The sequence below is a fragment of the Balaenoptera borealis genome, assembly GCF_965194805.1.
Source record: "Balaenoptera borealis genome assembly, chromosome: 18".
Classification (NCBI taxonomy): Eukaryota; Metazoa; Chordata; class Mammalia; order Artiodactyla; family Balaenopteridae; genus Balaenoptera; species Balaenoptera borealis.
The window spans coordinates 10,102,106-10,119,769 of NC_138877.1; the positions used below are offsets into that span (position 1 = coordinate 10,102,106).

Here is a 17,664-nt window from a genome sequence, read left to right on the forward strand (position 1 = left end):
TGGGGAGAAAAGGAGTTGTTACTTAATGGGTATAGAGTCTCAGTTTTGCAAGGTGAAGAAAGTCTGGAGATCTGTTTCACAACAATGTAAATATGCTTAAGACTACTGAACTGGGCACCTAAAAATGTTAGAATGGTAAATTTTATGATTTTTTTTACCACAATAAAAAAGTAAAGTCTAAAAAATATATATTGTATGTGTAATATTTATATATATATTTTATGTATTTATATGTATAACAAGTTTGAGAGAACATATTGAAGCAACCAGGCACTATACTTTTTTAAAAATATCTTTATTGGAGTATAATTGCTTTACAATGTTGTGTTAGTTTCTGCTGTACAACAAAGTGAATCAGCTGTATGTATACATACATCCCCATATCCCCTCCCTCTTGAGCTTCCCTCCCACCCTCCCTATCCCACCCCTCTAGGTCATCACAAAGCATCGAGCTGATCCATTTTTCTGGTCTCCTCATAAGTCGGTTAGTATTTCCACAAATTTATCATATTTGTTTGTGATTTACATGGGACTTAATTTAAAAAGAGATTCAAGCATGATTGTAAGATGAAATGGGATTTTAAAATTACATACTTTCTAAATTAGTTGGAAGATGATGAGATTCACTAAAAAATTTCCCCTGACTATGGATCCCTGGACAAATCACTTAGCTATTTGTCTCAGTTTTTTTATGTAAAATGAATTGAAAGAGGTGATCATTTCTATGCTTTATGAACCCTAAAATTCTCAAAATCTTTTCATGGCATCTTTCTGAAACCCTTTCCTAACCAGCTCTAATGCAATAATATATATATAAGCAAACAGATAATAAAATTTAAAAAGCACCTATCAAGTAATTAAAGGACTATTAGGTACATTTTGTATAAGTCACACCTAGTTTGATCCTATATAAAGGAAGTCTCCCCTCTACAATGGATAGATGTGATATGAACTTACAAAGACAAGGCTTTTAAAATATGCGTATACATATAGAATTAATATAATATCCATACCCTGCTTGGGGAGAAGTTCAAAATCTTTGGAAAAGCATATAGAGTGTTTCCTTTTTTGCCCTTTTTAAAAATAGTGAGGCAAACATTTTCTACAGTTGTAAATAGGCAGTAAGACTATGGAGAGGAAAAAGAAAATTAAGATGAAGGGTAAATCTATAGGCAAAGGAAGTCATGGGCCAAAGCAGCATGGTTGTGGGAAGTGGAGAAGTATAGAGTAATGAGAAGTAAATTAAAGTGGCTAAGTTAAGTAAACGAGTCTGGTTGAATAAGTAGGGGTAGGCCGCTGCAGAGCCTCAGACCTACCTAATCAACAGTAGCAGGAGCTGCCCTGGATACCAGACAGTTCATTAAAATCAAAATATAAATAGGCTGTTAGGGAGAGAGTCCTCACTTTTATTCCATTCAGTCATCTGGCCAGATTGTTCTATTACTCATGACTTCTAACACCATATAAAGAAATTTTATTCTAGATGAAACTGTGTTTAAAGGAGCTCATGTATTACTATAAGTATGCTTCTGGTATTAAGTTAAACTGCTTGCTGAGAATTATGGCTCATTCTAATGGCTAATCATAATGCTCTTTATTTATTTATTTATTTTAAAATATTTATTTATTTATTTTTAAATATTTATTTATTTGGCTGCACCAGTTGCTAGCTGCGGCATGCGGGATCCTTAGTTGCGGCATGCGGGCTTCTAGTTGCGGTGTGCGAACTCTTAGTTGCGGCACGCATGTGGGATCTAGTTCCCTGACCAGGGATCCAACACAGATTGGGAGTGTGGAATCCCAACCACTGGACCACTAGGGAAGTCCCCATAATGCTCTTTAAATCAGTTCTCATTTGCTTTCTTACATATCTGAGCCAATGATATACTTGATATAAATATGAAATTTAGAATAAGTCATTGTTCTATATCAAAATAAAAACATGAGCATAAAATAACAATATATATACTATACTATATATATATATAAAATACTATATGAATATATGTATATACATATATATTTGATTTTTGTCATTTTAATTACAATGTGTGTTGGTGTGTTCCTCTTTGGGTTAATTCTGTATGGGACTCTGTGCTTCCTGGACTTGGGTGACTGTTTCCTTTCACAGGTTAGGGAATTTTTCAGCTATTACGTCTTCAAATATATTCTCAGGCCCTTTCTCTTTCTCTTCTCCTTCTGGGACCCATATAATGAGAGTATTAGTGCACTTGATGTTGTCCCAGAGGTCTCAAATTGTCCTAATTTCTTTTCATATATATTTAAATACATGCACTTCAACTGGTACTGGCATAATTCTTAACAAACTTCAACAGTTGCAAAGAATACACTATGAAACAATGTTGGATATTTATTATAAGTTGTTAAAAAATAGCATTTTGATTCCAGAGTCTACTGGCTGTGCTGTTCACCATAGGAAGCCCCTAGCCACATGTACTTATTGAGCACTTGAAACATGACTAATGGGAATTGAAATGTGCTTTAAGTGTTAAATTCACAAGATGAACAGAAGAATGTAAATTATCTCATTAATAAAATTTTATATTGATATGTGCAAATGACAATATTTTGGATATACTGTTTAATAACATAAAATGTTATTAAAATTAATTTCACTGGTTTCTTTTCATTTTTTAAAATTGGAAGATTTTATGTTGCATACATGGTTCATATCATATTTCTTTTGGACCAGCGTGGATTTACAGTGTAACTAAATGCAATTTCCTCCCGTTAACCAAGATCAGGCCCATGGACTGCACACACTGCTGAGTGCTGACCATGGATAAGAGTGAACAACCTTTGCTTTCGCTGTTCTGCCCAGTGCGTTCAGGAATTCTCAGCCAGCAGCTCAGAACCTCAATCACAATGGTGACCTATGCTATTTATTGTAACTCCAAGGAAACCAAGAAGACTTTAACAAGTCTGTATATTTACCCAAATGATCTTCGAGAACACACATATCCCCAAAGATCCCAGAGAGTTCTTCAGAATAAAAAAAGTTAAGAATTTCAGTATAGTGTCTGCATAGAAGATCGGGAATACCATTAGTTATTAGGTAGGTAAGAAGATGGTCCAAGAACTCTTTAAGGAACTAAATGTGCTTAACAAGATGAGACCTCTAAAACAATGTTTAAAAAGAAAGAAAGTCAGCAGGAAACTGCCTTGGCTTACGTTTGCTGGCTCTGGCATCGAGCTGTGTTGTAGGCAAAGGTCATCTCAGAACCCCTTACCCTAATTTCCCTTTGTGGCATCCTTTCCCTTCTTGCTATTCTCCCTGTTTGGAAATCCCAGTGCCTTTCTCATCCCTGTCTCTTTTATCTGCCTCTCTCTACGGAAAGGAAAATAATCTTTTGTTAGTGTAAAGCCAGTAGAAGTGTGGGCTGATGGGTGCCACATATTGCTCCTGATGAATTACAACTTAGTTATTTTTTGGACTTTACTTTTATTAGATCAGCTTTACGTTTACAGCAAAACTGAGAGGAAGGTACAGAGATTTCCCATATACACCCTGCCCCACATTTGGTTGTTTTTTAAAGCCCTAAACACAGAAATTTATTTTTCTTTTATTACCAACTTCAGATTCCAGTTTTCCTAAACTGTTGCTTTAAATGAAGGTTTAGATTACTAATTTCTGTAAATCCATTTGCTGTTGCATGAAACATAGTTTCTTTTGTTAGCAGCTATACTTCATTGAGGCCTTAAAGATATTTGCCTCTCTCCATCCTAATAGTAATCGCCAGATCAACTTTTAATATATTCCCTCACAGCTGCAGCAGGGAGGAGTGGCACCTCCTGGAGGTGAAGGGGGTTAGAAACCCACCTTCTGGAAGGTGTCCTTGTGGTCTTTAGACTGTTTCTGCCTCTGATAAAGACAACTGTGATAAAACGAATGAATGGAATGCTTTGTTACAGATGGAATTACTATGTCCCCCCACCCGCTACCTAAACAATACCTGAAAACGGGAAAGTTGTGGGATTAAGTAAAGACATTACACACACAGTGCAGAAAAAAGCTATTTTAAGGCATTTTGAGGTGACTAGGTCAGAGTTCCCAAGTAAGGAGCAAAGTAGTTAACACCAATTTTATTAACTTCGCACATTAGTACTCAGTTTCACTGTTTTAAAAAATTCGCTCCCCCCCAAAAAAATTCCCAACTTTTACCCGTAAGGCTAGAGACATATAACAATTTATGTGGTTTTCGGCAAAAGTCAAGGAAGCGAGAAAGCATTAACAGCTGCCAGTCTCGCCGCCACCGCGGCTACAGCGGCGGCGTGCCCGTGTGGCTGCGTGCGCGAGCGACGGGCGGGGAGGGGCGGAGCGGAGGCGGGCACGCGCCCGCGCACGGGGCGGGGCGGCGGGGAGTCGGGCGGAGGGGTCGGCGGACGCGCGCGCGCGTGTGAGACTGTCCGGTCGGCAGGGGGCGCTGCGCACCCACGCGGCGCTCTGCTTGCCCCCGGGTGCTGTCCGCAGCGGTTCGATTGGAGCAGCCGCTGAATAGCGCTTGGCGCCATTTTGAAGCGGAGAGGAGGAGGAACGGCCGGGCTGGCTGCGGAAGGGGAGGGGGGGGAGGAGGCGATTGGATGCGGCGGCGGCGGCGGATCCCGGAGAGCAGCGGAGTGAGAGGAGTAGCGAGTCGGCCACCCGGAGGTAGGAAGCAATTCAGTTAACGGGAAGAAAATGTCTCTTCCCTCTGGTCGCCGCGCTCCATTTTTCAGCGCCCGCCACCGCGGCTGAGTCTGTGGCGGGGCTCAAGCGCCGCCCGCCTGCCAGCCGAGACTCGCCTCCCGGCATCGGGGGCTGCAGCCGCTGGCTGCCTGGCGGCGGTGGGGCCGGGAGGAGTAGGGCGCGGGCCGGGGGCGTGGGCCGGGTTCTGCGGTGGGGGTGGGGAGGGCCCCGCGGCCGGCGCGCTCCCTCCACGCCGCGGGCTCCGCCGCAGCCTCTGGAAATTAAACTTGCCGCCCTGGCCGGGCTGGGGCGCCCGCGGCGTCGAGGGCGGCGGGCGGCGGGCGGTGACCTTGCGCGCGGCCGGGGGTCCGCCCCGGCTGCCCGCCGCCCCGCCGCCCGCGCCCCGCCGCCCCTCCCCCCGCGCCCGGCCGCCCGGCGGCTGTTTCCCGGGCGGCAGGCGGGCGGCGCGGCGCTCCTGTTGAATCCTCCCGCGGGCGGGTTTTCCCCCTTCCGGGCGAGGGGCGGGGAGCGCCGGTCGGGGCTGACCTCGGGGCGGTGTGCGGGCCTCGGCGCCCTCGCCCCCGCCGCGCAGTCTCCGCTCCGGGCGACGACAACGGGCCGACCGAGTGACATTTTTATCCTGTTACTTGCCAGTCGCGGGAGATAAAGCGCGCCTACCGCGCCTCTTGGAGCTGGTGCTGGAGGCACCCGAGGACCTAGTTGAGGAAGAGTCCAGCACGGGCTGGAGTGGCTTCTCCCGGGCCACCACTGAGTTCTAGCTTTCCTTTCGGAAGCCTGGGAGTCGGAGCGACCATGCAAACGGTGTGCAGCTGTACCGTTGACATTTTCGCAGTCTCTTATCTTAGTGACACCTGAAAAGTTTCTGGTCGAGAGGAAACACTGTTTGTGGTTTCTTGCTGCTGTTGCCTTTTGGTATATGCGTTAAAGCTACGCTAAGCCGCGGTACAGTTATTCGAGGGAATGAGTCTGAACCCTGAAACGCTGCACCTCGTCGGCTTCAGAGTTTCCTGTTCCTGCGTTCCTTCGCGGCCCGTGTAAACTCGGGGTAGGGTTTGAAAGAGCAGGTCCCTGCCTACTTGACACATGTTTAGGCATCCTAACCAACCCCCGAAAGGGAACCCTATATTTGATTTTGGACGTGCTTTGAACGCTCTTTTCACACTTCTGTTATGAAGTGATGGATGGGCAGTACTGTCCTGAACGACCCTACCCAACTCTGTTTGTTAAACCGTTTGGGAGACTTTGGATGTAGCCTTTACTTTCGAAGGTTGAGTGAGTTTTGGAGGTCTTTTACTGTCTTCCTAATAACTTCTAAAAATTCAAGTGTGTTTATATATGAGGCGAGCTGTAAATAAGTCATAATTATTTAAAACTTGAATGGCAGTATAGTCATTGTTCTGAACACATGTAGGTGAAGTTCCAAGATAGAGCATTTTCTATACTTACGTAAGCAGTAGTCAAGTAAAATAGTTAAAAACAGAAAAATGGTATTAAGCAAAATATCGGCTAGAAAGGACACTTATTTATGCAGTACATATGTCGGAGATGTTAGCAGTTTTAGACAATAAGATGAGCATTCCTGTGGTGTGTGCAGGTCAGTTTGTGGAACGGTTAATCTGGTATCGTCTGGTGATAGCAGAAAACCTAATTAAAATTTACAGTGATGAATATGTAGGTGACAGTTTCAACATGGAACTTTTTATAGAAAGGTAGATTTATTTTGAAAACAACTGTAAAAAAAAGATTGAGAATATTATTCTTTCAAAATAAATGTATGAATGTATATAGAAAAGGTGCACGTTAGATATTCTTTGATTACTGAAATAGTAATTTTTTTTGTGCCTTTTTTGATGGTTTAAAAAATTATACTCTGGGTTTTGCTTGAACGTGTGAGTATTTTAAATGACAAGGTAGTGTTTGTATTGGCCTTTATTTTTTCTTAAAGTACTTTTGTGCCCTTTCTTATTTTCTCCTTTTTTGTTGAGGTTGATTCTCCTTGTATTAACTTTGTTTTTTTACAGTAGCTTTTGTACTCTTCCTGTCACTTTCATTCTTGTCTGGTTATGCCTTTTGCCTCACTTTTCCCAAAAATTAGAGGAGATAACTTGGTGAAGATAGTGATCCTTGTTGTCGTGGAATGTTTTGTACTAAGTGTATTTGACAACTAGTTCTACTGAGCTGGCTGTTGGATAAAAGTTTTAATTTTTAAATTTATTTTAAAATGGTTTGCAACTTTAACGGATACAAAGAGTTATGTTTTGAGGACCAGGCTTTGTCAATAATTTGTTAAGCCTCAAATAAAGTGATATGCTGTATTAGACAGGGCTTGCCCTGGTGAAGACTGAATGGTACCCAAAACTTTGTGTAGAGGGGAATATTTTGGGAGATTGTGTTCTTTCTGCTTCTCCCTCTTGGAGATTAGGATTGTCCTGTGGCTTCCTCAGTGCTACTTTTTTTGATCATGTGTGCCTAGAACTAACAGGAGAGCTCACTGTGATTTGGCTTGGATGACAAGTACTGTATATAATCTATGTTAGAAAAGAATAAATTTGTATTTCCTTTGTTAGTGTTAGAGAGCTATAAGGAAACTTAGATGATCTCCAACTCACTCATTATATGCATGAGAAGTTAGGTTCAGATTGTAACTTGATTGATTTATTCAAAGTCACAGTCATATTCTTGTGGTGGAATTGAGGCAGCCCTTCGATCTCCTGGAGGCTTAGAAGCATCCACGTGGTCTGTATTGTTTTATTCAGGACTTAAGCAATATTTAAAATTATTGCCAGGTAGCATATTATTCTGTCTCCTTTCCCCCCTTTTTTTTCATTCATTCAACCAAGAAATAAAGTTTCGAGGTTAACCATCTGTTTCAGAGTCTGGTTTTTTTTTTTTTTTTTAACTTTTTTTTGGGGGGGGGGTTTATTTATTTAGTTATTTAGTTATTATTTATGGCTGTGTTGGGTCTTCGTTTCTGTGCGAGGGCTTTCTCTAGTTGCGGCAAGTGGGGGCCACTCTTCATCGCGGTGCGCGGGCCTCTCATTATTGCGGCCTCTCATTATCGCGGCCTCTCTTGTTGCGGAGCACAGGCTCCAGACGCGCAGGCTCAGTAGTTGTGGCTCACGGGCCTAGTTGCTCTGCGGCATGTGGGATCTTCCCAGACCAGGGCTCGAACCCGTGTCCCCTGCATTGGCAGGCAGATTCTCAACCACTGCGCCACCAGGGAAGCCCCAGAGTCTGGTTTTAATAATTTCTTTCCAGGATTCGGTCCACTTAAATTGTCTCAGAAGATAACCTCTTGTATGTCTCTGTCTCCTGGAGTTGCTTGATCTTTCATTGTGTAACAATACTTGACAAGGCATTTATTTATTCTTTGTTAAACTTGTAAGCCAGAGTAATTTGGAAGTTAGTGTTGAACTTTATCTTGTTATAAGATGCATGTGTGCATGAGTGTGTTTTTTTTTTTTTTTTTAACTTTCTTTTTTTTTTTTACTTTTAAACTCAATTTGCTACACAAGTCGTTTGCTTCCGGTTACAGTAGGTGTTTGGAGAAAATTGTATTTGGTTTGAGTATTCCTATTTGGAAATGTTAAAAATTCCAAAAATACTTAGTCTAAAAATAAACCCAGTAATTTCTCTGAGAACATATTTACTTTTTAAGCTTATTTAAGAAGCTGCCAAATGGTTCAAAATTGTGCTTCCTTGGCGTGTAGAGGTCAGCTCTTCCTCACACTATACTGTCATGAACCACCTGATTATAACCATTTTCCCCAATACTTGAAAAAGGTTTTATAACTCTTTCTCACTAATTAGTTCAAAATTAAGGATAAGTTTGCTGTAATTGTTTCAGTTGATAGGGATGATCATGCTCAGTGAGAAAATCGTGAAGATTAAACTCAGATTAGTTAAATTTAGTTGTTTAAAGTAAATCTTAAAGCCATTACTCTGAGATGTTTAAAAATATCCATGATAGTTATTGTGCTCTAATGATTAGACATCAGTAATAAGCAGTAATTAGAAATACTTGGTTTAGCTATGTAAAACTTATGTCAGCTAAGGGGAGTGGAGGAAAGACTGATAAGCAGGAAGCTAATTTGAGGCATCTTTAAAGGACCATGATCTAGAAGTACTCCACTAACTTGCCTCCCTTTGACAGAGATTGCTCTGACCTGATTCAGTTAAAATGAACAAATACTAAGCTTCATATATATACTGTACCATGGATGATGTAATAAACAGGACTGAGACTCTGCCCTATAGAAGTTTTGAGTGGTGGTTTGCCACTTGCACCAAGGTGATGAGAGCTGAGAAAAACCAGAGTAGGATCCCTGCTGTTAAGTGATTCTACAAGGGGCAGGCCTTCCTCCCTCTTCAGTGACAGTTAAGGTTGCTCTTCTTTATGTGGGAGAGCAAAGGAGGGGACATTATGACCACAAGCATTGTCTCTCTCTTGGAGAGAATGGTTAGGGGGCCCAAAAGGAAACAAGAGTTTGTGGTTCCCTGGGCAGTGTAGGGATTCTTTTTCTCTTTCATCTCAGAGGTGGTTTTAGAGAAGTAAGGGAAGAGATTTTAAAGAAAAGCCCCAGATATATATACAAAATGTATTTACAAAATGCATCCCTAAGTAGCTGAAATTCCGTCAGGCAATTTGTTAGCCTTCAGATATTGGGATGGGGGTTGGGGTGTGTATGGAGAGTTGGTAGTGAGAGTAGTTGTTACGGTTGGCGAGAACAGAGTACTTTAAAGAATCGTATATTTTAAGTTAAAAGTTGTACATGTATATGATAAGGAAATTCTTATGGTACAGAAAATAAAAATAAAAGCTACTTTATCTCTTCTCCCTAAAAGGTAATCCACTGTTAACAGTTTTCAGAAAATTTACTTTTCAAAAAATTTATGCAAATAGTATTATACTTACTGCTTTTTTTTTGTGATTAAAAGCTATATTGTTTACTTTTTTTCTGAAATTTACTTTTTTCTGTAGTTGATGTCACATAGCTCCTAATATTGGCACATATAGATCAACATAATTTAAACAATGATTAGAGTAGTATATGCATGTGTCACCATAATTTATTCTGACTCCTTTTGAGTGGTATGTAGGTTGTAACTACTTACACAAACTGACAGTATATGACTATGACTGTTACATGTTCCCCAACATGGGCTTTATTAAACTTTATGCCTTTTGCTGATTTGATATGTGAAGTTTGTATCTTGTTTTGGGTTTGCATTTTGTTGATTATGAGGAGGGGAAAACATTTTTGTATGCTTATTGGGCAAACGTTACTTGCAGCACACACTTTAGATTGAGTAGGTTAAGTTATCTGTGTGCCCCTCCCCCCATCTAAAATGGTTTGAAGGAGATGGAACTTTTAGAGAGAAATAAGGTTTCAGAGCCCGTGGCACCTTGAGGGGGAGCAGTGCTCTGAATGGGGAGGCTGCAGTGCTAGACGTTGAACAATAACCAGAGGTTAAGTATTGAAAGCCCTTAACTTGGTCTTAATGGAAGATTACATAAAGGCAGGAAGGGAGATTTGAGAGTCAGGGCAAGTAATTTCATATAGGGTCAGCTCTATCTCCTACTGTCTGCTTGTCCTGTCTCACCAGTCCCCCCTTGTGCCCCAACTGTCATTTCATTTTTATTTATACTGTCATTTGACTTGCTCTTCTTCCCTGGTGGGGTGGCAACCTTGACTTTGATGTTTCAGTTCTTCCAGAGATGAGGGACACTTAGTTTTTATTATAAGGGAAACTGATTTTTCTTCAAACCAAAGGGAGCAGTTCTCATTTTTAACATTCTTTAGATCTATTTTCTGATCTTTAGTAGTCCCTCTTTATAGTTGATATTCTGCTAGTGTCAGGGGCCTTACATGCTGACCTGTGCAGAAGTTGGCATGACTACGTGAGCTTTGTTCCTATTTAATCCCTACATGCTGCCCCCACCCCAGCTTCACTTTTTTTTTTTTTTTTAATGAAATAAGTTTTTTTTCTTAGTAGGCTTGGGAGGCAATTGGTTTAAAAGGCTCTTGTCTGTTACCCCCTATCCCAACCCGCCCCATGGTAAGTATGTAGAGATGTGTTAATTAGCTTGATTGTGGTGATGTTTTCACAATGCATGCATATATCAAAAGACAAGCTGTATACCTTAAATATCTACATTTTTATATGTCAAAGATGTCTCAGTAAAACTGGTTAAAAAAAAGTTTTTGTCTGCAGTTATTATGTACACTAGTTAATATCAAATGGCTGGCCCTTTTTCAACTTTACCTTTAGTCTAGGCCAGTGGCTCTCAAATGGGGGTGATTTTGAACACCCCTTCCTTCCCCAGCTCCTCGCCCAAGGACCTTTGGTAATGCCTGGAGACATTTTGGTTGTCACAACTGGGAGTGGGAAGAGTGGTGCTACTGGCATCTAGTGAGTAGACGCAGGGATGCTGCTAAACATCCTACAATGTGTAGGGCAGCCCTCCACAACAAAAAATTATCTGGCCTAAAATGTCTCTTTTGCCAAGAAACCCTGGATTCAGCAGACCTAGTCCAGGAAGCCCCCAGCTCAGGTGAATTAGGCCTGCCCACCAACTTTGATGATAGCAGTCAAGCAGTAGTAATGTTTCATGTAGTCTTATGCTCAGAATGGAAAGCTTTGAAATATAGATGTTGAGTACTTTTTTCCCCTCCTCTGTCTCTTTGGTCCTTTTCTTTTCAGCGTTTTGCTTTCCTTCTCCTCTACCTTCATGGTGTAACATAATTAGGTCAAGGCTTTGCAGTCCTACGTGGAGTTCGGAAGGTCACTAGCATTGAAGGCTTGAACAGCAGTAGGAACATATTTAGGCATTTAATATGATGCTTGATAAGTGAAGTCCTTTGCTGAGGAAAGCAGAAGAGCATGGCGGTTAAGCATATAGACATAGAGTCAAGACTGCTTGGGTTTTTATCCTGCCTCCATCACTAGCTAGCTTTGTCACCGTGGATAAATTACCTAATCTTGCCAAGCCTCAGTTTCTTAATCTGTGAAGTGGGGAATAATAGCAGGTATCTCATTTTTAAAAGCAGCTTTATTGAGATATAATTCACATTCCATACAGTTCACATATTGAAAGTGTGCAATTCATCAATTTATAGTACATTCGCAGGTGTGTGCAACCATCACCACAATCTGCTCTTAGAATATTCTTCTCTTATAAAAGAAACCCTAAACCCATTAGCGGTCACTTCCAGTCACCCCTTAAATTAGTTTTTGGTATAAGCCAGGCCAAATGCTTCCCTTGGTGACAAGTATGTAAGTACTTAGTAAAAAACTATTATAACTTGGGGCAGGGAGACTCTATTTTGTGGCAGGCCCATTCACAAGACTTTAGAGAAGGCAAATACGGATATTTGTTGAATGGATATTTGCATGCTATACTATGTAAGGAAATTGTGCTCAGAGATATAAAGATGAAAGATACACCCTTATTTAAGAGATCTATATTCAAGTGGGGAGAAAGAGACTGGTATCACAAAATACCAGTTATACCAGTTATAATTGTAAAATAATTATAAAACGAGGCAGAATAAAGTGCTTTCGGGAAGGTGTAAACAACATATTTGAAATTGGAAATTTGTTAAAGGGAGATTAATTACTTAGGTAAGAGTGCAGGAACCATGAAAAACTTCTTAAAGGAGGGACCATTTTGGCCAAGTCTTAGATGATAAAATATGGGACTCTGGCTCTGTGAAGAGCACTTGAAGAATGCTGTGCTTTTTTGAGGTATTGGTGATATTCCCATCTTTTTTTTTTTTTTTTGCTGCCTCATGTTGCTGCCAAATGGTTGCCTCTGGTAGCTACACCTGCACCCTTTTTTAAAAAAAATTACTTATTTACTTTTTGCCACGCCTCTAGGCTTGAGGGACCTTAGTTCCTGGACCAGGGATCCAACCCGGGCCCTCGGCAGTGAAAGCGCCAAGTCCTAACCACTGGACAGCCGGGGAATTCTCACCCGCACCCTTTTTTGATGTTTCTAATCTGTTGTGAACTTGGGAAGTTATCTAAATGTAAGAAATAAATAAGCTTTTAGTGAGAGCCTGGTGTCTGTGAGAAGAAGGTATGATTATGTGGCCTTATGCTGTCACTTTGAGTTAGTTGCCTTTTTAGTTTTATTCTCTGGGTTAATTGGGTTTGCAGAATAAATAATTCCTAGGTAAATTAGGCTCATATAAAATGTTTTCCTTTTTTTTTTCCCAAGGCTTCTGCTAACAGCCATATCCCTAACGTTTCTTCTCAATTTCCTATCATCTTTTTCTCATATGCCATCAGACACAACACTTCCAGTACATGTCCAAAACTGAGCTGCCTTCCTCTATCCTTTAACATCTGCACTGGTTAATACAGATTTTTTTTTAAGTTGAATGGCTAGGTTTGTCATCAAGTCAGCAACTTGGGTGTCATCTTGACCTCTCTATCTCCTTTACTTCTCAAATCAAATGAGTTACCAAATCCTGTTGATTCTGATACAGTAGTTTCAAAGTTTTTTTTTTTTTTTTTTAACACTATGTGCACAGTAATACTTCAAAAGTAAAAAACCAAAAAGAGAAAAAAAGTCTCTTTTCCATACCCTTCCTCATCTGTATAGTTCCCAGATTCCTACAGTAGTTTACTAGTATTATTGGATTTCTTATATATCCTTCTGGGGATTTAAAAAATACAACCCTGTACAAGTATAGGTATCCCACCCCACGCCTCCCCTCACCCCAACACATGTTTTACACTAATGCTGGAAAGTTTAACTGCTTTGCCTTTTTAAAATTTATTTATTTATTTATTTATTTATTTATTTTATTTATGTCACTTAACAGTATACCCTGGAGATCCTTCTGTATTAGTATATAAAGTGCTAGTATGTGTGCTCTCTCTCTCAACAGCTGCAGAGTGCTCATTTTGTTTATGGACCATAATTTAACTAGCCCACTGATGGACAGTTAAATTGTTTCCAGTTCTTGCTATTATAAAAATACTGCATGAACAACCTTGTACATATATCATTTTGTACACATGCAGGTGTGTCTGTAGATTAACTTCCTAGAAGTGGAATTGTTGGGTCAAAGAATAAAGCGGATACAATTTTGATAGATACTGTTAAGGTGTTCTTCATGAGGGTTGTAGGATATAATTTTGATAGATATTGTTCCGTTGTCCTTCATGAGGGTTGTAACAGTATTGTATACACGAGAGTACTTGTTTTCCTAAAGCCTTGCCACCACAGCATACAATGACACTTTCTGGATTTTCACCAATATGATAGGTGAAAAATGGTACCTCAGTGTAGTTTTAATTTACATTTCTTTTTTTTTTTTAACATCTTTATTGGAGTATAATTGCTTTACAGTGGTGTGTTAGTTTCTGCTGTTTAGCAAAGTGAATCAGCTATACATATACATATATCCCCATATCCCCTCCCTCTTGCATCTCCCTCCCACCCTCCCTATCCCACCCCTCTAGGTGGTCACAGAGCACTGAGCTGATCTCCCTGTGCTATGTGACTGCTTCCCACTAGCTATTTTACATTTGGTTGTGTATATATGTCAGTGCCACTCTCTCACTTCGTCCCAGCTTACCCTTCCCCCTCCCGGTGTCCTCAAGTCCATTATCTACATCTGCTTCATTATTCCTGTCCTGCCCCCAGGTTCTTCATAACCATTTTTTTTTTTTTTTTTTTTTAGATTCCATATATATACGTTAGCGTACGGTATTTGTTTTTCTCTTTCTGACTTATTTCACTCTGTATGATAGACTCTGGGTCCATCCATGTCCCTAGAAATAACTCAATTTTGTTTCTTTTTATGGCTGAGTAATACTCCATTGTATATATGTGCCACATCTTCTTTATCCATTCATCTGTTGATGGACACTTAGGTTTCTTCCATGTTCTGTGTATTGTAAATAGAGTTGTGGTACACGTCTCTTTTTGAATTAATGGTTTTCTCAGGGTACGTGCCCGGGAGTGGGATTGCTGGGTCATATGGTAGTTCTATTTTTAGTTTAAGGAACTTCCATACTGTTCTCCATAGTGGCTGTATCAATTTACATTCCCACCAACAGTGCAAGAGGGTTCCCTTTTCCCACACCCTCTCCAGCATTTATTGTTTGTAGATTTTTTTGATGACGGTCATTCTGACTGGTGTGAGGTGATACCTCGTAGTTTTGATTTGCATTTCTCTAATGATTAGTGATGTTGAGCATTCTTTCATGTGTTTGTTGCCTGTTTGTAAATTTTCTTTGGAGAAATGTCTGTTTAGGTCTTCTACCCATTTTTGGATTGTGTTTTTGTTTTTGTTTTTTGACATTGAGCTGCATGAGCTGCTTGTAAATTTTGGAGATTAGTCCTTTGTCAGTTGCTTCATTTGCAAATATTTTCTCCCATTCTGCGGGTTGTCTTTTCGTCTTGTTTATGGTTTCCTTTGCTGTGCAAAAGCTTTGAAGTTTCATTAGGTCCCATTTGTTTATTTTTGTTTTTATTTCCATTTCTCTAGGAGGTGGGTCAAAAAGGATCTTGCTGTGATTTATGTCATTACATTTCTCTTATGAGTGAAGATGAGTATCCTTTCATATGTTTGGGCCATTTTGATCATTCTTTTTTTTTTTTTCTGTGAACAGTCTGATCTTAACCTTTACTCATTTTCCTGTCCATTTTGGGGATTCTTGAATTTCTCTTCAGTCCATGTGCAGTGTTGGTTTACTAAAAGGAAACATGACTAGCTTGTTGCAGGTGCCTTCTTACAGGTAGCTCTGCTTCCATTTTTCACTCTCTTTTAGGCTTTCTCTCACAGTGTTAGCAGAGTGATACTTCTAATTGCAGATCTGTATGTGTCATTCCCTTGCTTAAAGCTGTTCAGTGCCTCTTCACTGCCTCTATAATCCAAATGCCTTAACATTAGCATGGTACCTACCTACCTTGCTGGCATTTCCTTTTTTTCCCCATAGGTTCTCCAAACTCCAAAAACACTGAACTGCTCCTAGCTCCCTGTTGTGTTAGACCCTTTGCCTCTGTGTCTTTGCACGTGGTATTTCTCTGCTTATAATGATCCATTCCTGCTTGTCTGCACGTCCGAAGTCCTGCTTTTCATCCTTCACCTAATGAAAAGGCTTTTCTGTTACCTAACTCTTCTTTCAGGCAGTGTATGGTGCCCTTTTCTCCTTCTCACAAGTCCCTGTGTATATCTTTTCTTTTTTTTAATTAATTAATTTTTATTTTTGGCTGTGTTGGGTCTTTGTTGGGGTGCACGGACTTCTCACTGTGGTGGCTTCTCTTTGTTGTGGTGCATGGGCTCTAGGCACGCGGGCTCAGTAATTGTGGCAAGAGGGCTCTAGAGCACAGGTTCAGTAGTTGTGGCTTGAGGGCTTAGTTGCTCTGTGGCATGTGGGATCTTCCCGGACCAGGGCTCGAACCCGTGTCCCCTGCATTGGCAGGCGGATTATTAACCACTGCGCCACCAGGGAAGTCCCCCCGTGTATATCTTTATAATGGAAACCCTCACATTGTGTATTGTTATTGTGTATTTCCTTGCTTTAGATTGTTATCCTCTTGAGGCATGGACTTAACAGTTATTTTGGAAGCTAGCATCATGTTTGGCACATAGTAGATGAGTAACAATTACTGATAACCCATAAATGTGTATATATATATACACTAAGTATATATGTGGACAACCCAGGACAAAGAAAAAATGGAAAATTAATACTATGAGCTCAGATTTATTTTTAAAATTTGTTTTTATTTATTTAAATTGAGATGTAAATTGAATACAATAAAATGTACAGATTTTAGCTGTTCGCTTTTAGGTGTGACAGTTACCCGTGTAACTGACTGATAACCAGAAGATGATAAAGAACCTTCTCATCACCCCAGAAAGTTCAGTGGTTGCCCTTTCCATTCTGTTCCCCTCTCTCCCAAGCACTGTGATTTCTAACAATGTAGATTATTTTGTTTGGTCTTCATACAGTGTGTGCTTTTTTGCATCTAGCTTCTTTTGCTTAACATACATTTCCAGATGCATCTATGAGGTTGGATGTGTCAGAGTTCTTCTTTTTATTGCTGAGTAGTATTTTGTTAGATGAATATACCAGAGTTTATCTTTTTTTCTGTTGATGGATATTTGAGTTGTTTCCAGTTTCTTATTGTTAAGAATAAGGCCTGCAGGGATCTTCTTGCAAACATGTGTTTTCATTTCTCTTGAGTGAATGCCTAGGATTGGAATTGCTGGTTCACGGGCAGATGTGTGTTTTACTATATAAAAAACTGCTGTGTAGTTTTTCAGTTTTCTCTTATATACTCTCACTGTGACTCTGTGTTAGTTCTAGTTGCTCTACATCCTTGCCAGCATTTGGATAATCATTTTTTAAATTTTAGCTATTTAGTGGGCATGAAATGGTATCTTGTGGTGTTATTTTGGATTTCTTTGCGAGCTAATGATGTTTCATATGGTTACTGACAATTGTCAATAATTAGTGTATTTTCTTTTGTGGAATATCCCTAAGTTTTTTGCACATTAAAAAAAATTGGTTATCTTTTTATTATTGATGTGTAAGAATTCTTAATATAGTCTGGATATGTTTTTTGTCACATCAGTGTATTGAGAGTATTTTGTCCCAGTTTGTAAGTTTGTGTTTTCCTTAACAGTGTATTTCGATAAGCTAAAGTTTTTAATTTTGACGAAGTTCAGTTAATCAATTTTTTTCTTTAATAGATTTGAGTTTTAAGAAGCTTTTGCCTACTCCCAAGTCTTGAAAATAATTTCCCTTGTTTTCTTTTAGAAGTTTCATAGTCTTTTGCGTACAGGGCTATGATCCATCTTGAATTATTGGGCATGGTGTGAAGTAGGCGTTGAGGTTCATTTTTACAAATGCATTTATCCAATCCCAACACCATTGTTTGAAAAATTTTGTTTTCTTTCCTGCACTGAACTGCCTTTGTGTTTTTG

At 40.0% G+C, this 17,664-nt stretch overlaps 1 protein-coding gene across 7 annotated transcripts in view; it reads left to right on the forward strand.

The window, feature by feature from the left end:
- Positions 1–434: 434 nt before the first annotated feature.
- The window catches only part of PDS5B (PDS5 cohesin associated factor B), a 201,216-nt gene continuing 183,986 nt past the window's right edge, over positions 435–17,664 (forward strand). For 2 of the 7 annotated variants that reach the window (XM_082365273.1, XM_082365277.1), the window contains exon 1: positions 452–4,669. The gene's annotated coding sequence lies outside the window, so the exon portion shown is untranslated. Of the gene's footprint in view, positions 4,670–17,664 lie in introns of all 7 variants that reach the window. The other 5 variants (XM_082365274.1, XM_082365276.1, XM_082365278.1 and 2 more) reach the window with 4 other exon arrangements.